Source organism: Mauremys mutica, chromosome 2, assembly GCF_020497125.1.
Source record: "Mauremys mutica isolate MM-2020 ecotype Southern chromosome 2, ASM2049712v1, whole genome shotgun sequence".
In the NCBI taxonomy this organism is placed as follows: Eukaryota; Metazoa; Chordata; order Testudines; family Geoemydidae; genus Mauremys; species Mauremys mutica.
In genome coordinates this window covers 168,981,319-169,003,836 of record NC_059073.1, presented here as the reverse complement: position 1 = coordinate 169,003,836, position 22,518 = coordinate 168,981,319, and the positions used below count along the sequence as shown (strand labels likewise).

General features: G+C 42.9%; 1 long non-coding RNA gene across 1 annotated transcript in view; it reads left to right on the top strand.

Annotated features, from left to right (window-relative positions):
* The first annotated feature begins 226 nt into the window (after positions 1-226).
* LOC123365358 overlaps positions 227-22,518 on the top strand; it is a 57,917-nt gene continuing 35,625 nt past the window's right edge. The window contains exons 1-2 of the long non-coding RNA XR_006577538.1: positions 227-265; positions 1,977-2,145. This is a non-coding gene — a long non-coding RNA (uncharacterized LOC123365358). The remainder of the gene's footprint in view (positions 266-1,976; positions 2,146-22,518) is intronic.

Genomic DNA, 22,518 nt, shown 5'->3' with positions numbered 1-22,518 from the left:
CCTTTGGAAAATATTTCTAGATTTTTTTAAACCATTTTTTTCTTGGCAGCATTTGATGTTGAACATGAAAAATAAAACTCATTGACAGAGAAGTTTTTAACCTCCTGGTCCCAATATAAATATTTATTATGTGGCTTTAAGCACAAGCACATCTTGGCTATGCTTTCCTCATTTCTGTAATATAAAATCCATTGTTATGAAACCGTTGCCATAGCAACAAAGGGCAGCAGAAGGCAAAAGGCTGACAATCATGTACACAAAGCAGGTTGGATTTTCAGACTAATTAAAAGGTTTTGTGCTTTGGGTCACCTTGTAAATGAGATGTCAGTCAAGAAGCCATGGTCAAAAACTACTCAAAGAAGAGAACAAATACACAAACCCATATTTGGGTGTTCTCCTCCTCCAAAGTACAGCCTGTAATTTTCCATGGTAAGCAATTGTGAGGCAAACAATAAATGGTTGTTGGTTCATCTTATTAAACAGCCAAAATCTGTGTTTTATCAGCAGGACACTTTGGGTTTGCTGAATGATTTATAAAAGCACACTCCCTTTCTCAAAATCACTTCTAGTTCAGTTGGCAAAATGCAAAACAAGTGACTGTAAACAATCTGAACAAGAGAGAGGGACAGAAATACTCCTCTGTACAACAACCCTATGCCTCAAGCAGCTCAGAGCTCTTTTGATTCAAGGCTTTTCAATGACTGGCATATTTACAAGTCATACATGATGTGCAAAGAAAATGTCTAGTCTGATCTATATGTATTAGCGAAAAAGAGGAAACAATATAATTTAAAGGAAGAATCCCAGCTCTGTCACTGATTCCCTTTGTGATTCTGATGCAGTTTGCCCATCTGTAAAGTGGAGTTATTCACTTCCCCCACAGGGATGTTGTCAATATTTGCAAAGATCTTTGGAGATGTTCAGTGTTTACTCTCTTTTTATTGTCTAGATTAGGTAGGGCTAATCATTATAATAAACACATTGCATATTAACATAAGAATTCAGTTCAAAAGTGCCAAATTGATTTTTCATGTCATTAAGTTCCTGACTATATTTTTATTTACACAGAAATAGAACAAAATAATAATAATCCTACACTTTTGCAGGATCTTTCATCCTGAAAGCTTCAAGCTTTCTGAGATACCTACACCCAGCTTCTTGGGAGTTACATGTGCATATCTGAAAACAGATTTTGGGAGCAGTAAATGATAGCATCACACAAACGTAGGCTGGATGGGACCTTAAGAAGTCATCTAGTCCATTTTCCCATGCTGCGGCAGTACCAAGTAAACCTAGACAATACCAGACAGTTGTTTGTCCAACCTTATCTGAAAAACCTCTAGTGATGGGTGTTGCAGACATTGCAATCTCATGCAGCATCTCTGGGGACCATTGTATTAAACTTATGAATTCTTTATACAGTAGAATCTCAGAGTTACGAACACCAGAGTTGCAAACTGACCAGTCAACCACACATCTCATTTAGAATTGGAAGTACACAATCAGGCACTGGAGACAAAAAAAAGCGCAATACAGTACTGTGTTAAATGTAAACTACTAAAAAATAAAGGGAAAGTTTAAAAAAAGATTTGACATGATAAGGAAACTGTTTTGGTGTTTGTTTCATGTAAATTAAGATGGTTAAAAGCAGCATTTTTCTTCTGTATAATAAACTTTCAAAGCTGTATTAAGTAGATGTTCAGTTGTAAACTTTTGAAAGAATAACAATAATGTTTTGTTCAGAATTATGAACATTTCAGAGTTATGAACAACCTCCACTCCTGAGGCATTTGTAACTCTGAGGTTCTACTGTATATGATTGTGTTCTTCTCTGTGAGGGAGGGTTACTATAGCTCCACCAGAAACTAAAAACCGTGAGAGGTGATTAAAGTGAATCACTCGGGTTGTAAACACCTCCAAAGAGTACCACCATCTGGGGAGACTTGCATATACTGGTTCAATTTGTTTTTTTCCAGAGGTCAACAAAGAGGTTGAGTTCAAGCTGACTGAGGAACTTCTTTCTGATCAAGCAAATAGACATGGCCTTCTATCCAAGGGCCCCAACCATTGTGGAAGGGTTGGAAAAATTTTGGCCAAACAGGGCTGAATAAGATTGATAGGTGACCTCTGGTGAGCTTTTAACAGGTATAGTGGAACTTTTATTGTTTTTATATCTTTTTCTATGCATTACATTTACCTTAAGAATAAATATGCTTGCTTAGCAGGAGCTGTGTGGTCACTAGTAACTGCTGGCAATATACTGTTCATAGCCTAATGAAAATACTGACTAGTACCAGAACCAGGACAGACTCCTGATGGACCCCATTAAATACATCCTCCCAGTTTGACAGTGAACCACTAATAACTACTCTCTGAGTGTGGTTTTTCACACATTTGTTAACTCATCTTATAATAATTTCATCTAGACCACATTTCCCTAGTTTATCTAAGAGCACAATATAGCCCAGCACAAACATAAAAATGATGTCACTGATCCTGCAATGCATACAGTGCTAGGGTGGAATGTGGCAACCATTTAACAGCACAGACCACCACAATAAAGTAGGATAGTATGTGAAGATTATATTCAATTATAACCAAATGAAATTTCAGGGGAAACGCTACACTGACACAAGGATGTAATCACTCTAGCTGGAATTTAATCAAGACATGTGGCCTTCTGACCTTATTTTTATTTTTAGTATGGGGGTGATCTTTAATGACTAAAAAGGGTCAGCATCTAAGTGTATGTCTCAATGATATCACTTCTAGCAGCCTCTAATGCCACACTAGGAAACTGTTTTAGAAGGAAACACCAATACTGCTGAAGCATATATACTATCTAGTGCAGCAACTTGGGTTCTCCTGTGCATCCAAGTACAGATTAGAGACAACCCTGTTGAGCTTGTGGGTTATAATGAAAACAGAGCTTTAGGCCATTGTAATTTTAGGGCTTTATCAGCAAAATCACTGCTAACAATGTGGTTTTTTTTATCAGTTTTTCCATACTCAAGGTGCAGATTCTAGACATGATTTTTCAAGAGAGTTTCCGTTTTATGTAAGCACATGCCAGGAAATTGGTGGGATAAAAGCATATATTTACATACATTTACACTCATTAAAAATAAATCTAAATTGTTTTTAAATTTGCAATTATGTGAGTTGAATTTTTATGTAGTTGTATTTAGGGATATCAGGAGAGACAGACTGGCATCAAGCAAATGTATGGCGAGAACTTGCCAATAAGGTGGATAGATTTGAAGACCAATTGACATACCAATAGCTTGACAAAAGTAGAACTGATGCATGGATGACACTTTGTCACTACATGCCTTTTCAAATATATGTTTTTCAGAGATGGCCACTTTCCATAAGGACATCTGAAATGTACTGTTAGTCTCTAAGGTGCCACAAGTACTCCTGTTCTTTTTACATATACAGACTAACACGGCTACTACTCTGAAATCTGTACTGATCAATGTTACTGAATATTCGAATGAAAAGTAACTAGCAGACAGGAAGAAAGCAATCACCTAGTAACATATTTCTCAGTTGAAAATACTGCCAAATTATCATTTCTTTGCAATCCAATTTAATCAATGATTAATTATGTTTGTCATGTAGCACCTGACACTCACACATAAATAACAAAATGAACGACACAGTATGCAGCAATAATAATATACAGCTGAAGATTTTTATATTCATATCATTAGTAGTAAACCTTAAAGACAACCTCTCCAGCGCATCATCAAAGATCTACAACCTATCCTGAAAGATGATCCCTCACTCTCACAGATCTTGGGGGACAGACTTATCCTTGCTTACCCCCCAACCTGAAGCAAATACTCACGAGCAATCACACATCACTGAACAAAAACACTAACCCAGGAACCTTGCAACAAAGCCCGATGCCAACTCTGTCCACATATCTATTCAAGTAACATCATCATAGGAACTAATCACATCAGCCATACCATCAGGGGCTCATTCACCTGCACATCTACCAATGTGATATATGCCATCATGTGCCAGCAATGCCCCTCTGCCATGTACATTGGCCAAATCGGACAGTCTCTACGCAAAAGAATTAATGGACACAAGTCTGACATCAGGAATCATAACACTCAAAAAACAGTAGGAGAACACTTTAACCTGTCTGGTCATTCAATGACAGACCTGCGGGTGTCAATTTTGCAACAGAAAAGCTTCAAAAACAGACTCCAAGGAGAAACTGCTGAGCTGGAATTGATATGCAAACTAGATACAATCAACTTAGGTTTAAATAGGGACTGGGAATGGCTAAGCCATTACAAACATTGAATCTATCTCCCCTTGTAAGTATTCTCACACTTCTTATCAAACTGTCTGTACTGGGCTATCTTGATTATCACTTCAAAAGTTTTTTTTCCTTACTTAATTGGCCTCTCAGAGTTGGTAAGACAATTCCCACCTTTTCATGCTCTCTGTATGTGTATATATATCTCCTCAATATATGTTCCATTCCAGGCATCCGAAGAACTGGGCTGTAGCCCACGAAAGCTTATGCTCAAATAAATTTGTTAGTCTGTAAGGTGTCACAAGTACTCCTGTTCTTTTTGCGGATACAGACTAACATGGCTGCTACTCTGAAACCTTAAAGACAATGTATGGGTTCAACAAAATAAATAGCTAGATTAAAATCTGGCTAATCGATAGATCTCACAGTATGATTGTAGATGGAGAATCATCAGCAAATGGGTGTGTTTTTAGTGAGATCCCAAAGGGATCGGTTCTTACCCTATGCTATTTAGTATTTTAATCAATTAAATGAAAAAGAACATAAAATCATCACTGATGAAGTTTGCAGATGACACAGATTGGGGGAATTATAAGTAACAAAGAGGAAAGGTCACTAATTTAGAGTGATCTGGATCAGTTGGTAAACTGAGCACAAGCAAACAATGTACATATTAATATAGCTAAATGTATAAATCTAGGAACAAAGAATGCAGTCCATACTTACAGGATGGGGGATGTTATCCTAGGAAGCAGTGGATAATCATCTGAACATGAGCTCTCAGTTTGACGCTACGGTCAAAATGCTAATCTGGTGTTTGGATGCATAATCAGGAAAATCTCAAGTAAGAGTAGAGAGGTTATTTTACTTCTGTATTGGCACTGTTGTAAGTGTTGCTGGAATACTGTGTTCAGTTCTGGTGTCAAAAATTCAGGAAGGATTTCAATAAACTGGAGAGGTTTAAGAGACAAGCCATGAGAATGATGAAAGGATTAGAAAACATACCTTATAACGAGGGACTCAAGGAACTCCATCTAATTATGTTAACAAAGAGAAAGACAAGAAGTGCCCTGATTACAGTCTATAAGTACCTTCTTTGGGAATAAATGTTTAATAATAGGCTCTTCAATCTAGCAGAGAAAGGTAAAACATGATCCAATGGCTGGAAGCTGAAGCTAGACATATTCAGACTGGAAATAAGATGTATTTTTTTTAAATGAGAGTATTTAACCACTGGAACAATTTACCGAAGTTCATGGTGGATTCTCCATCACTGACAATCTTTAAATCAAGGTTGGATGTTTTTTTCTCAAAGATATTCTCTAGGGATTATTTTGGGGAAGTTCAATAGCCTGCCTTGCACAAGAGGTCAGACTAGATTATTACAATGGTCCCTTCTAGCCCTGGAATCTATTAATCTGGTTAGTATGTTTGGTGGAAGGATGGGGATAAAATCTGTCAGGAGAGTCTTAGCCACCAGTGAGACCATCCAAAAAAAAAAAAGACTTGAATGGGCTATTGACTTGAGTACTACCATCTCTTAACAGACTCATGAACTGACTCAGAGTGTAAATGGTGAATTCAGTCTTGAAACCATGATTGAGGACTTCAGTAACTCAGCCAGAGTTTAAGGGTCTATTACAGGAATGGGTGGGTAAGGTTCTGTGGCCTGCAATGTGCAGGAGGTCAGACTAGATTATCATGATGGTCCCTTCTGACCTTAAAGTCTATGCATTTATCGGTCTGTACAATGTTTGTCATGAAAGTGAAAGAAAATGATAGTGAAGAGATGAGCGTAAAATTCTGAACCCAAGTCAATGGGAGTTTTGCCATTGATTTCAATAAGCTCAGTAGGTACTAACACATAACCAATTACTCATACAATTAAATTAATTCAGAAAACAAATGAATAAAATATAATTCAGATTTGGCTTTATAATGTTTTCCATAAAATGTCTATCCACAAATGCTTTACTGAATTAGAATAAAGAAGTACTGTACAATAAAGCCAATCACAGGAGCAAACTATTGCAAATTTTTATTTAAAGACTTCCGTTAAATAGCTCTAAGATGCTTCGGGGGAATTTAATGAAGTTTTTTTTTTAAAAAAGCATGATTGAATAAATCAAGTATTTTTCAAATGAACTTCAAGTCACAGTACATATTTCTGCATTCTGTAGGCACAGGGTTCCTAAGCAACAAATATCCAAATATTGTAAATGTCGAATTTGTCATTAAATGAAATAAATGCACTTGACATATTTTTTTCATTAAAATATTGAATCATTGTGCTGCAATCCATCAAGAATAAACCAGTTTTCATTTTGTTCAGCAAGAATATTCCTGATGTGAAAATACAGCTGATGGTTACAGTTTAAGGGCAAAAGATCTCCTCAGACTTATCCTTCACTTTAAACATAGCACAGCACTCTTAGCATGGGGGTGTCTGAGTGCCTTAATACTGCATATCTACATAAGATGACCTTGATATGTAAGTTCTACTTGAGTTCTAATGTGTTTGTGAGAAGTGAATTTTATTCTAAAAGAGGGTGAAATCCTGAGAGTGTATGAAATAATGCCCAGTTCCTCCTCTTCCTCATAAGTATTTCCATAGATACACTTTAGTCTACATAGAATCATAGAATATCAGGGTTGGAAGGGACCTCGGGAAGTTATCTAGTACAACCCCCTGCTCAAAGCAGGACCAATCATCCCAGCCAGGACTCTGTCAAGCCTGACCTTAAAAACCTCTAAGGAAGGAGATTCCACCACCTCCCTAGGTAATTCATTCCAGTTCTTCACCCTCCTCCTAGTGAAAAAGTGTTTCCTAATATCCAACCTCCCCCACTGCAACTTGAGACCATTACTCCTTGTTCTGCCATCTGGTACCACTGAGAACAGTCTAGATCCATCCTCTTTGGAACCCCCTTTCAGGTAGTTGAAAGCAGCTATCAAATCCCCCCTCATTCTTCTCTTCTGCAGACGAAACAATCCCACTTCCCTCAGCCTCTCCTCATAAGTCATGTGCTCCAGCCCCCTAATCATTTTTGTTGCCCTCCGCTGGACTCTTTTCAATTTTTCCACATCCTTCTTGTAGTGTGTGGGGCCCAAAACTGGACACAATACTCCAGATGAGGCCTCACCAATGTCGAATAGAAGGGAATGATCACGTCCCTCGATCCGCTGGCAATGCCCCTACTTATACAGCCCAAAATGCCATTAGCCTTCTTGGCAACAAGGGCACACTATCGACTCATATCCAGCTTCTTGTCCCCTGTAACACCTAGGTCCTTTTCTGCAGAACTGCTTCCCAGCCATTCGGTCCCTAGCAGTGCATGGGATTCTTCCATCCTAAATGCAGAACTCTGCACTTGTCCTTGTTGAACCTCATCATATTTCTTTTGGCCCAATCCTCTAATTGTCTAGGTCCCTCTGTTTCCTATCCCTACCTCCAGCGTATCTACCACTCCTCCAAGTTTAATGTCATCTCCAAACTTGATGAGGGTGCAATCCACGCCATCCTCCAGATCATTAATGAAGATATTGAACAAAACTGTCCCCAGGACCAACCCTTGGGGCACTCCCCTTGATACCAGCTGCTAACTAGACATGGAGCCATTGATCACTGCCCATTGAACCCGACGATCTATCCAGCTTTCTATCCACCTTATCGTCCATTCATCCAGTCCATACTTCTTTAACTTGCCAGCAAGAATACTGTGGGAGACCGTATCAAAAGCTTTGCTAAAGTCAAGGAATAACACGTCCACTGCTTTCCCTTCATCCACAGAGCCAGTTATCTAGTCATAGAAGGCAATTAGGTAAGTCAGGCATGATTTGCCCTTAGTGAATCCATGCTGACTGTTCCTGATCACTTTCCCTCCTCTAAGTGCTTCAGAATTGATTCCTTGAGGACCTGCTCCATGATTTTTCCAGGGACTGAGGTGAGGCTGACTGGCCTGTAGTTCCTTGGATCTTCCTTCTTCCCTTTTTTTAAAGATGGGCACTACATTAGCCTTTTTCCAGTCATCTGGGACATGAGTTTTCAAAGAGCAGGGGAGCAATGTAGTGGAAGAAAGGTACAAAGTACCTTAAATCCATGGAATGGCTTTTCAATAAAACATACTTTTTTATTTTTTATTTCTTTAATCAATACCAAGAATGTTACTAGGCATCTTTAAAAATTATGTACATGTCAGGTTTTAAACTTCAGCTATTTTAGCTGTAGCATGTGTCTTTTAAAACTAATGTATTTTTTTTTCACTATCCCATAATTGAAAAATGAGATCTTGCTAAAAATTTACTTACATGTTCACCCTCACCCAGTGCCCAATTTTGGAAAATTTAAGCCCAACAACAGAATATTTCTGAATGTATAAATCATATGAAAATCGGGATGTTCCCACCCTACTCTGAGTAAAGGAAGCGCACAATGGATATAGAATTTACCCTCTTCCTGGACCTTTTTTTTATTGTTAACTTAAATAACAACAACAGAATATAAACCCCTACCCAAGCTTTTTTCCAAATTTTAGCTGTTCCTAGGATTTTCCCTGAATGATTTCCCTGTCTTTGCCCATAGTTCCCTCATCCATAGAGGGAAAAAAGGAGAGAGAGTAATCTAGTGGTTAGAGCATCGGATTGGGAAGCATGAAGATCTAAGGTTATAGTCCTGATTCTGCCCAGACCTGACTGAAGTCTTTAGGCAGGTTATTTAACTCCTATGGGCAGCTCCAATGCCCATTAACAATGGGAGTACAATATTTCAATCTCTTTTAGGACTTGTCTACATGAGAAAGTAGCACCAGTTTAATTTATGGAGTGAATTAAACCAATTTAGTTAAACTGGTGCAAACCCCTACATGAATACTCTTATTTCAGCTTCAGGGCAGCTTTTTGGTTTAGTTTAAGGCAATCGGGAGCAGGTTTAGCTAATCTGAAGTGACAGGATTTTGCACCATTTCAATTAAATTGGTTTTTTAAATTATTTAATTAAACCAGTGCAAGTTTCTCATGTAGACTAAATTTTATTCTCCTAGATTGGAGTTAATTAGACACTGATCTAATCTCTGAGTGACTCAGCACTTGATATAATGATGATATAATCTGAGATCTTGCATCTCTATGCAGTCCTAGAATCTGCCATCACATTTTATGGTGTTATATACAACCACAATAATATTTTACATCTTCCCAATCAACCTATCTGCATCCTTTTACCTAGCTGTTAAGATGATTTTCATACTGGTATCTATTTTACAAGGATGTTATGAGGATTAATTTGTTAATGTTAGCATAGTGCTTTGAAGGTGTAAATGGGTATAGCTGTGCTAAGTAACATAATCAATTATTATTCTAACTTGCTTATACCACAACTCATGTATTCACAAATTCTGTTTCTTATACATTCCAAAGTGCCATTCATTCCACTGCTGTCATTCATGCCATGCTAATTTTACCTGTTCACATTCTATCTGGAGTATTTTATAAATAACTTTGCTCAGATAAAGAGTAATTTCCCTAAAGATGTTCTAGTGGTATAATGAATACAATGATCTGTAAATCATAAGTGACACACTAAAGATATTGATCCTCTACATAAATTATTTCAATAGAGAAATTGGCAAGGTTTTACCTGGAATTGTGTTTGGGTGTGTAATTAAAAAGGAGAGAGAGTAATCTAGTGGTTAGAGCATCAGATTGGGAAGCATGAAGATCTAAGGTTATATTCCTGATTCTGCCCAGACCTGACTGAAGTCTTTAAGCAGGTTATTTAACTCCAATGAGCAGCTCCAATGCCCATTAACAATGGGAGTACAATATTTCAATTGACTTCTCTGGGTGCTGGCTTGCACGTGGACCCTGCCAGTCTGCACTAACGGTTCGTTAGGGTGCTTTGAGCTACCCTGCTTTGAAACAGGAGTGGTTTAGCAGACCTCATGTGGAGCAGCGATTTGATTCCATGTCTCCTCCACGAATGTTCTAATCACTGGATTATAGAGTCACTCTAGCACACAGTGAAATAGCTTCAACAGAAATAACTGAAAGATGCCCCAGAATACTCCAAATCCTAATTATTAGAGCACTCACACAAGATGTGGGAAACCTTTGATCAAATCCCTGCTCCACATTAGGCAGAGTGAGGATTTGAACCCAAGTCTCACACATGTTGTGTGAGTGCACTAACCACTGAGCTATTGGGTAAAAAGGGTGTAGCAGGGGGGGACTGCTCCATTTTTCTCAAAAAAGATCTGAACTGGTTTAGGCATCTAAGCCCTGGTCTACACTACCTGAGGCTGAAAGAATCCGCTGATTGTCCTTCATGTGGGAACAAATGATACAGCTAGATTCTTGCTGGAACGTATCAAGGGAGACTATGCCAGACTGGGGAAGACGCTTAAAGAAATTGAGGCTCAGGTGATCTTCAGTGGGATTCTACCTGTTCCTAGAAAAGGGCAACAAAGGTGTGACAAGATTATGGCAATCAACAGATGGCTCAGACAGTGGTGCTATAAGGAGGGCTTTGGGATGTATGGCCACTGGGAAGCATTCATGGACAGAGGACTGTTCTCTCGGGATGGACTTCACCTGAGTCAGGAGGGAAATAGACTTCTAGGATGGAGGCTGGCACAACTGATTAAGAGAGCTTTAAACTAGGAATTTGGGGGAGATGGTTGGGAGATGTCCAGGTAATCTCCATGCCGGAATTTAACTTTGGCCTGGTCTACACTAGGACTTTAATTCGAATTTAGCAGCGTTAATTTGAACTAACCGCTCAACCGTCCACACCAGGAAGCCATTTAATTCGAACTAGAGGGCTCTTTAGTTCGAATTTGGTACTCCACCCCGACAGGTGGAGTAATGCTAAATTCGACATGGCTAGCTCGAATTAGGCTAGGTGTGGAAGCAAATCGAACTTAGTAGCTCCGGGAGCTATCCCACAGTGCACCACTCTGTTGACGCTCTGGACAGCAGTCCGAGCTTGGATTCTCTGACCAGCCACACAGGAAATGACCCGGGAAAATTTGAATTCCTTTTCCTGTCTGGGCACTTTGAATCTGACGTCCTGGCTGGACATCGGGGCGAGCTCCGCAGCACCTGCAACGATGCAGAGCTCTCCAGCAGAGGAGTCCGGCCAATCCAAGAATAGAAAGAGGTCCCCAGCATGGACAGACCGGGAAGTCCTGGATCTGATCGGTGTGTGGGACGAGGAGTCTGTGCTCTCGGAGCTGCGCTCCAACAAGCGGAATGCAAAGACCTTCGAGAAGGTCTCCAAAGCAATGATAGAGAAAGGATACAGCCGGGATGCAATGCAGTGCCGCGTGAAAATCAAGGACCTGAGACAAGGCTACCAAAAAGTCAGAGCGGCAAACGGACGCTCCGGAGCCCAGCCCCAGACATGCCGCTTCTACGAGGCACTGCATGCCATTCTAGGTGGGTCTGCCACCACTGCCCCACCAGTGACCGTGGACTCAGTGGATGGCATAGTGAACCTGGACAGTTCCTCCTCGATGTTCGCCGATGGGGAAGATGAGGAAGGGTCTGTGGAGGACGGCGCAGGCAACAGCGAACACAAAACCGCTTTCCCTGACAGCCAGGATCTCTTCATCACCCTCACAGAGATCCCCTACCAACCCTCCCCGGCCATTAACCCGGACTCTGAATCAGGGGAAGGATCAGGCGGTGAGTGCTCTAAACATGTAAACATTTATTTTTTATTAAACAGGTATAAAAAAATAGAAATACTATATATAAAATTTTCAATGAAAAACTATATGAAAAGTAGGTCCACACATATAGGGATTGAACAATAATCCTCCAGGGACAATTCAAGAAAGGTCTCATTTAGGTCCTCGAAAAGCCTCCGCAGGAGGTTCCTGGGGAGAGGTGCCTTGTTGGGTGCTCCGTGGAAGCACACTCTTCTGCGCCAGGACATCCTTATGTAGATGGGAATCATCGCCTCCACAAGCATGGCCGCATATGGTCCTGGTCTCTGCAGGGCTTCCCTTAGCATCCGCTCTTTGTGACTCCGAGGGACCCGCATCAGGGTGATCTCGTTCATGAAATGCTGCATCTAATTAGGGCAATTAGTGTATTGTTACTGTTGTGAATGGTTGACTTTTACTTTGCATAACAATGACCCTCGCTTAACAGCGACGTGTTGTAGGCCACATAGGAAAAGCATACATTGATCTTTCCCATGCACTGGCGGGAGTGGCTGGAAAAGGGTCAGAGTATATGATTTCCAGATTGCCTTTAGCGGGAGGGCACAGCTATCCATTAACTGATAAGCAGAATGTACTGTAAGGCTTACCAGGACTGTCTGCTAGACGGATTCAGCTGTCTCTCCCCACTTGTCCGCTCTCCTGTGCAATGCCACAGCCAATGAGAGCGTATTCCGAAATCTCGAACTTGGCCTGAGATCTCGTGAGACTTGTTGCCCTGTATGGTCTTGTTCAGAGAAACTGACTAGACTGTGTTCACTGTTCGCAAACATGTATCTGTTCAAGGAAATCAGTTACTTTTCCCATCACACAGCTTCGGCTCTTTCCCGGACTGCCCCGGCATCCCCCTCGCAGAGGCTGGCGCAGATTAGGCGGCGAAAGAAAAAGACTAGGGATGAGATGTTCGCGGAACTGATGGCCTGCTCCAGAGCCGAGGCGGCAGAGCAGAGACAGTGGAGGGAGACCCTATGTCAACAGCATCGCACACACAGCGAACGGGAGGACAGGTGGCGGCAGGAAGACCAGCAGGCGACTCAAACGCTGCTTGGGCTAATGAGGGAGCAAACGGACATGCTCCGGCGCCTTGTTGATGTTCTGCAGGACCGCAGGCAGGAGGACAGAGCCCCCCTGCAGTGTATCTGCAACCGCCCTCCCCCGCCAAGAAGTCCTGCCCCCCCCCCACCCAAAAGTACAAGACGGAGGGGCGGTAGGGGCCGTGAGAACTGTCACTGCACCACTGCATAGCGCTAATGTACCACACACCTCTCACGCTATACATTTGTAGAAGTGCTTCCCTTACAGGCTCAACCAGTCCCAAATCCAAGTTTCATCCCCCCACTGTGTATTAGATTATTAAAAGCTGTTTGCTGTTATTCACTGTTTCGGTCACGTCTTTCGTGTCAGAGGATTTTTTTTGTGTATGGGGGGGGGAGGGGATTTATAATTGCATGGTATAGCCTACATTACCAGGGTACAGACTTGGGGGCATGATCAACTGCAGGGCACACACACACTGCAGTCAGTAGGCACCAGGGTCACTCTGTGTGGTGTATGCTGCCCCGGGTCATTCTGTGATGTGTATGCTTGTCCAGGGTCCTAGCGCCTGCCACCTCCTTAATGCTGCCCTTACCATGCACTTCCACCGTAGCAACGAGCCTCTCCGCTGCCCTGAGCCCCAACAAGAGCCCTCATCCACGGACAGATACTCACCCTTCCCCCACACCCCTCACCCCTTCCTACGCCCAAACCCGCAGCCCACTGCCGTCATCCAAACCCCTATCCAAAGAAGGCACCACTCACCCCTTCCTGCAAACCCACCCCTTCCTGCAATCCCTCCCCTCCATGCACAACCACTTGCAACCGTCCCCCACCCCAGAGACCTATGTAGGAGCAGGAGGATGTCATTCCTCTATGGAACAAGCAGTCTGTACATCAGTGCACACCGTGCCCAGCACAGTATGCGTCCATGTTTCAACACCTGAACAGAAATGCAAAGTAAAACAAAGATTTATTAATAATGAGTGTAACAATTAATTTGCTTTAAAACGTGCTTTGGAAGTGGGGGAAACTTGGAGAACGGGGTATGTAACCGCAGATCTCACTCAACACATAGAGACACAGGCCCAGGGTCAGTTTCTCTTGAAAGCAAGTGGAGAGTCATAGGTTACCCTGCTCTCCGAGGAAACTTGCTTTCAAAGCCTCCCGGATACACAGCGCTTCCCGCTGGGATATTCTCTCGGCACGGGTGTCTGGCTGAGCGTAAACTGCAGCCAGGCAATTTGCCTCAACCTCCCATCCGGACAAAAAGGTCTCGCCCTTGCTCTCACAGAGATTGTGTAGCACACAGCAAGCAGCAATAACTATGGGGATATTCTTTTCGCTGATGTCCGAGCGAGTCAGTAAGCTCCGCCATCTCCCCTTGAGACGTCCGAAAGCACACTCCACCACCATTCTGCACTTGCTCAGCCGGTAGTTGAAGAGTTCCTTCTCTCTGTCCAAGGCGCCTGTATAGGGCTTCATGAGCCAGGGCATTAGCGGGTAGGCTGGGTCCCCGAGGATCACTGTAGGCATCTGCACATCCCCAACCGTTAGTTTGTGTTCCGGGAAGAAAGTACCTGCCTGGAGGCGTTTAAACAGACCAGAGTTCCTGAACACACGTGCGTCATGAACCTTGCCCGCCCACCCAACGAAGATGTTGGTAAACCGTCCCCTATGGTCTACCAGTGCTTGCAGCACCATTGAAAAGTAGCCCTTTCGGTTAATGTACTCGCTGGCCTGGTGGGCTGGTGCCAGGATAGGGATGTGAGTCCCATCTATAGACCCACCGCAGTTTGGGAATCCCATCGCGGCGAAGCCATGTATGATGTCCTGGACGTTTCCGAGAGTCACTACCTTTGAGAGCAGTTGCTCAATGATTGCGTGGGCTACTTCAATCACAGCAACCCCCACGGTAGATTTGCCCACGCCAAAGTGGTTCGCTACTGACCGGTAGCTGTCTGGCGTTGCAAGTTTCCAGAGGGCTATGGCCACTCGCTTCTGCACACTCAGGGCTGCTCGCATCCGGGTGTCCTGGCGCTTCAGGGCAGGGGACAGCAAGTCACAGAGTTCAAGGAAAGTGCCCTTACACATCCTGAAGTTTTGCAGCCACTGTGATTCATCCCAGACCTGCAGCACTATGCGGTCCCACCAGTCCGTGCTTGTTTCCCGGGCCCAGAATCGCCGTTCCACACCATGAACTTGACCCATTGCCACCATGATCTCCACGGCGCGGCGTACCCTGCTTTGTGAGAGGTCTGCGCCACTCTCCTCACCGCACTGCCGGAGCCTCCTCGCCCGATTTCTCAGCAGCTGACTGTGGAAGAGGTGGACGATAAGGTGCCAGGAGTTGACAACGGCCATAAGTGCAGCGATGATCGCAGCGGGCTCCATGCTTGCAGTGCTGTGGCGTACGCGCTGTAACTGACAAGAGAAGGGCGCGAACAGATTTCCCGCCGGAGCTTTCAGGGAGGGAGGGCGTTATTGACGGTTCAATGACAACAGTTACCCAAAAGCACCCTCGACACATTTTTCCCCCAGGAGGCATTGGGAGCTCTACCCAGCATTCCAATGGGCAGCGGGGACTGCGGGAACTGTGGGATAGCTTCCCACAGTGCACCGCTTCCAAAGTTGACGCCAGCCCCGTTACTGTGGACTCAGAAATTCGAATTAGTGTATTTACTGTGGATACACAAATTCAACTTCATAAGGTCGAATCCACAAATTCGACTTAAGTAGATTCGAAATAGTCTTGTAGTGTAGACAAGGCCTTTGAGAGGGAAGAAAACAAAGTAAGAAAGGATACAGCCGTGGGTATGAGAATGGACATAAGGAGGAAGGGTAGTGTAGATACCAGTCTAATTGGTGATACTGGTGGTAGAATGTCTGGGCCTAATCGGGTAAAGAATGTCAGTGAAGCTAAACAGCAAAAATTAAGATGTTTGTACACTAATGCGAGGAGCCTAGGTAACAAAATGGAGGAACTAGAGTTACTGGTGCAGGAAGTGAAACCAGATATTATAGGGATAACAGAAATATGGTGGAATAGTAGTCATGACTGAAGTACAGGTATTGAAGGGTATGTGCTGTTTAGGAAAGACAGAAATAAAGGCAAAGGTGATGGAGTAGTATTGTACATCAATGATGAGGTAAACTGTAAAGAAATATGAAGTGATGGAATGGATAAGACAGAGTCTGTCTGGGCAAAAATCGCATTGGGAAAGAAAGCTACTAGAGCCTCCCCTGAGATAGTGCTTGAGGTGTGCTACAGACTGCTGGGATATGATTTGGATATGGATAGAGACCTCTTTAATGTTTTTAATGAAGTAAACACTGATGGGAATTGTGTGATCATGGGAGACTTTAACTTCCCAGATATAGACTGGAGAACAAGTGCTAGTAATAATAATAGGGCTCAGATTTTTCTGGATGCGATATCTGATGGATTCCTTCACCAAGTAGTTGAAGAACCAACAAGAGGGGATGCTATCTTAGATTTGGTTTTGATGAGTAGTGAGGACCTCATAGAAGAAATGGTTGTAGGAGACAACCTTGGTTCGAGTGATCATGAGCTAAGTCAGTTCAAACTAGATGGAAGGATAAACAAAAATGGATCTGGGACTAAGGTTTTTTATTTCAAAAGGGCTAACTTTAAAGAATTAAGGAAATTAGTTAGGGAAGTGGATTGGACTGAAGAACTTGTAGATCTAAAGGTGGAGGAGGACTGGAATTACTTCAAGTCAAAGTTGCAGAAACTATCAGAAGCCTGCATCCCAAGAAAGGGGAAAAAATTCATAGGCAGGAGTTGTAGACCAAGCTGGATGAGCAAGCATCTCAGAGAGGTGATTAAGAAAAAGCAGAAAGCCTACAAGGAGTGGAAGATGGGAGGGATCAGCAAGGAAAGCTACCTTATTGAGGTCAGAACATGTAGGGATAAAGTGAGAAAGGCCAAAAGCCATGTAGAGTTGGACCTTGCAAAGGGAATTAAAATCAATAGTAAAAGGTTCTATAGCCATATAAGTAAGAAGAAAACAAAGAAAGAAGAAGTGGGACCGCTAAACACTGAGGATGGAGTGGAGGTTAAGGATAATCTAGGCATGGCCCAATATCTAAACAAATACTTTGCCTCAGTCTTTAATGAGGCTTATGAGGAGCTTAGGGATAATGGTAGGATGACAAATGGGAATGAGGATATGGAAGTAGATATTACCACATCCGAGGTAGAAGCCAACTTGAACAGCTTAATGGGATGAAATTGGAGGACCCAGATAATCTTCATCCAAGAATATTAAAGGAACTGGCACATGAAATTGCAAGCCCATTAGCAAGAATTTTTAATGAATCAGTAAACTCAGGGGTTGTACAGTATGACTGGAGAATTGCTAACATAGTTCCTATTTTTTAAGAAACGGGGGGCGGGAAGTGATCTGGATAACTACAGGCTTGTTCATTTGACATCTGTAGTATGCAAGGTCTTGGAAAAATTTTTGAAGGAGAAAGTAGTTAAGGACATTGAGGTCAATGGTAATTGTGACAAAATAAAACATGGTTTTACAAAAGGTAGATCGTGCCAAACCAACCTGATCTCCTTCTCTGAGAAGGTAACAGATTTTTTAGACAAAGGAAATGCAGTGTATCTAATTTACCTTGATTTCAGTAAGGCATTTGATACGGTTCCACATGGGGAATTATTAGTTAAATTGGAAAAGATGAGGATCAATATGAAAATTGAAAAGTGGATAAGGAACTGGTTAAAGGGGAGACTACAACGGGTCATACTGAAAGGTGAACTGTCAGGCTGGAAGGAGGTTACTAGTGGAGTTCCTCAGGGATCGGTTTTGGGACCAATCTTATTTAATCTTTTTATTACTGACCTTAGCGCAAAAAGTGGGAATGTGCTAATAAAGTTTGCGGATGACACAAAGCTGGGAGGTATTGCTAACACTGAGAAGAACCGGGATACCATATAGGAAGATCTGAATGATCTTGTAAACTGGAGTAATAGTAATAGGATGAAATTTAATAGTGAAAAGTGCAAGGTCATGCATTTAGGGAGTAATAACAAGAATGTTGGTTAGTTGGAAGTAACAGAGGAGGAGAAGGACCTTGGAGTATTGGTTGATCACAGGATGACTATGAGCTGCCAATGTGATATGGCCATTAAAAAAGCTAATGTGGTTTTAGGATGCATCAGGCGAGGTATTTCCAGTAAAGATAAGGAGGTGTTAGTACCGTTATACAAGGCACTGGTGAGACCTCATCTGGAATACTGTGTGCAGTTCTGGTCTCCCATGTTTAAGAAGGATGAATTCAAACTGGAACAGGTACAGAGAGGGGCTACTAGGATTATCCGAGGAATGGAAAACCTGTCTTATGAAAGCAGACTGAAAGAGCTTGGCTTGTTTAGCCTAACCAAAAGAAGAATGAGGGGAGATATGATTGCTCTTTATAAATATATCAGAGGGATAAATATCAGGGAGGGAGAGGAATTATTTAAGCTTAGTACCAATGTGGACACAAGAAGAAATGGATATAAACTGGACACTAGGAAGTTTAGACTTGAAATTAGACGAAGGTTTCTAACCATTAGAGGAGTGAAGTTCTGGAACATCCTTCCAAGGGGAGTAGTGGGGGCAAAAGACATATCTGACTTCAAGACTAAGCTTGATAAGTTTATGGAGGGGATGGTATGATGGCATAACCTAATTTTGGCAATTAATTGATCTTTGACTATAAGCAGTAAATATGGCCAATGGCCTGTGATTGGATGTTAGATGGGGTGGGATCTGAGTTACTACAGAGAATTCTTTCCTGGGTGCTGGCTGGTGAGTCTTGCCACCATGCTCAGGGTTTAACTGATTGTCATATTTGGGATCGGAAAGGAATTTTCCTCCAGGGAAGATTGGCAGAGGCCCTAAAGGTTTTTCACCTTCCTCTGCAGCATGGGGCATGGGTCACTTGCTGGAGGATTCTCTGCATCTTGAGGTCTTTAAACCACGATTTGAGGACTTCAATAACTCAGACATAGGTTAGGGGTTTGTTATAGGAGTGGGTGGGTGAGATTCTGTGGCCTGCATTGTGCAGGAGGTCAGACTAGATGACCATAATGGTCCCTTCTGACCTTAAGCCTATGAATCTATGAATCTAGGTCAAATTTAGCAGCATTAGATCGATTTAATCCTGTAGCCATCCACATGATGAAGTCAATTTTGTCGACTTAAAGGGGTTTTAAAATCGATTTCTATATTCCTCCTCGACGAGAAGATTAGCGCTGAAATCAACTTTGCTGGGTCAAATTTGTGGTAGTGTGGATGCAATTGACAGTACTGGCCTCCGGGCGCTATCCCAGAGTGCTCCATTGTGACTGCTCTGGACAGCACTCTCAACTCAGATGCACTGGCCAGGTAGACAGGAAAAGTCCCATGAACTTTCGAATTTCATTTGCTGTTTGGCCAGCGTGACAAGCTCAGACATGGCCGTGCAGATCTCATCAGCAGAGGTGACCATGGAGTCCCAGAATCGCAAAAGAGCTCCAGCATGGACCGAACAGGAGGTACTGGATCTGATCACTGTATGGGGAGAGGAATCCGTGCTATCAGAACTCCACTGCACCCCAGAGCACTGCCCAAGCAACAGAAAGCTGGCATTTAATAAGTTTTGAAGTGCAGTGTGGCCTCGTCCTTCCCTCCTCCCCTCCTCCACCACTCCACCCAGTGCTTCCCTCCTCTCCCACCCCACCCGGGCTACCTTGGCAGTTATCCTCCCATTTGTGTGAGGAATTAATAAAGAATGCATGAATTTGAAACAACAATTACTTTATTGCCTCTGCATGCAGTGATCAAAGGGGGGAGGGGTGGGTGGTTGGCTTACAGGGAAGTAGAGTGAACCAAGGGGGTGGGTTTTCATCAAGGAGAAACAAAGAGAACTGTCACACCATAGCCTGGCCAGTCATGAAACTGGTTTTCAAAGCTTCTCTGATGTGCAGAGCTTCCTGATGTGCTCTTCTAACAGCCCTGGTGTCTGGCTGCACATAATCAGTGGCCAGGCGATTTGCCTCAACCTCCCACCCCGGCATAAACATCTCCCCATTACTCTCACAGATATTGTGGAGAACACAGCAAGCAGTAATAACAAAGGGAATATTGGTTTCGCTGAGGTCTAACGAGTCAGTAAACTGTGCCAGTGAGCTTTTAAACGTCCAAATGCACATTCTACCACCATTCTGCACTTGCTCAGCCTATAGTTGAACTGCTTCTTACTACTGTGAAGGCTTCATGAGCCATGGGAGCAAGGGGTAGGCTGGGGTGGGTGCAACTGTGTGGTGCTACTGGCAGGGAGAGCAGCCTGAGGCAGAAGCCTCCAGCTGGCATGATATTCCAGGCAGGACTGAATCTCCATAAGATGAAACTTAAAGACGAGAATGACCTGGAGTCACTCCCATTCATCGAGGTCTACCAGGAGCACCCATGTCTGCCCAGGCGCCCCAACTGACCTCACCAAGGTCAGCCAGGAGCACCCAGGAGATGACGAGGGCTAGCAGTCGTACTGCATCATCTGCTGCCGCGAAGGCAAGGAGCTGCTGCTGTGTAGCACTGCAATACCACGTCTGCCAGCAGCACCCAGGAGACATATGGTGATGGTGAGCTGAGTGGGCTCCATGCTTGCCATGCTATGGCGTCTGCATGGGTAACCCAGGAAAAAAGGTGCGAAACAATTGTTTGTCATTGCTTTCACAGAGAGAGGGAAGGAGGGGGCCTGACGACATGTACCCCAAACCACCCACAACGATGTTTTTGCTCCATCAGGTATTGGGAGCTCAACCTAGAATTCCAATGGGCGGCAGAGACTGCGGGAATTGTGGGAAAGCTACCCACAGTGCTATGCTCCGAAAGTCAACGCTAGCCTCGGTACTGTGGATGCACTCTGCCGACTAAATGCGCTTAGTGGGGACACACATAATCGACTGTATAAAATCGATTTCAAAAAAATCAACTTCTGTAAAACCGACCTAATTTCATAGTGTAGACATACTATAACTCCAGGAGAGGATTCACAGATGTGAATGGAGGAAGACTCCCTCTGCCAGTCTGGAGTCTGGCACCTAACTCCCTTTGAGGGTGTGGCTTTTCTTATTGGCTAATTGATGCAGCTGACTTCCATGAATCCCCTTTTTCAGTGCCAATCTCCCTCATGCATTGTACAGGAGCTGAAGTGCCTAATGCAGGGTTGGGCATTCCACTAGGCAGCGAGGTTCCTAACAGTTTGGTGGGATTCAGAAAGGGGATTTGCAGTTTGTGTTTCAGTGCCTAAATACCTCCATTTGTCTCCTGGTAAAACTGAACTAATATTATTTATCATTTTGGTAAAACATTTTTAGAGCCTCAAAGTTGCACTTGTAATATAACTGCACAGTATTATTATTAATATAATAATTCTGATGCCTGTCAGTGGAAGGGCTATTATATACTGAGTATTAAGAATGCATATGTAATGTAACGCCAAGAATGCATAGCTAATGTAACGCCAATATTTAAAAAGGGCTCTAGGGGTGATCCCGGCAATTACAGACCGGTAAGTCTAACGTCGGTACCGGGCAAATTAGTTGAAACAATAGTAAAGAATAAAATTGTCAGACACATAGAAAAACATAAACTCTTGAGCAATAGTCAACATGGTTTCTGTAAAGGGAAATCGTGTCTTACTAATCTATTAGAGTTCTTTGAAGGGGTCAACAAACATGTGGACAAGGGGGATCCGGTGGACATAGTGTACTTAGATTTCCAGAAAGCCTTTGACAAGGTCCCTCACCAAAGGCTCTTACGTAAATTAAGCTGTCATGGGATAAAAGGAAAGGTCCTTTCATGGATTGAGAACTGGTTAAAGGACAGGGAACAAAGGGTAGGAATTAATGGTAAATTCTCAGAATGGAGAGGGGTAACTAGTGGTGTTCCCCAAGGGTCAGTCCTAGGACCTAGGACCAATCCTATTCAATTTATTCATAAATGATCTGGAGAAAGGGGTAAACAGTGAGGTGGCAAAGTTTGCAGATGATACTAAACTGCTCAAGATAGTTAAGTCCAAAGCAGATTGTGAAGAACTTCAAAAAGATCTCACAAAACTAAGTGATTGGGCAACAAAATGGCAAATGAAATTTAATGTGGATAAATGTAAAGTAATGCACATTGGAAAAAATAACCCCAACTATACATACAACATGATGGGGGCTAATTTAGCTACAACGAGTCAGGAGAAAGATCTTGGAGTTATCGTGGATAGTTCTCTGAAGATGTCCACGCAGTGTGCAGAGGCGGTCAAAAAAGCAAACAGGATGTTAGGAATCATTAAAAAGGGGATAGAGAATAAGATTGAGAATATATTATTGCCCTTATATAAATCCATGGTACGCCCACATCTCGAATACTGTGTACAGATGTGGTCTCCTCACCTCAAAAAAGATATTCTAGCACTAGAAAAGGTTCA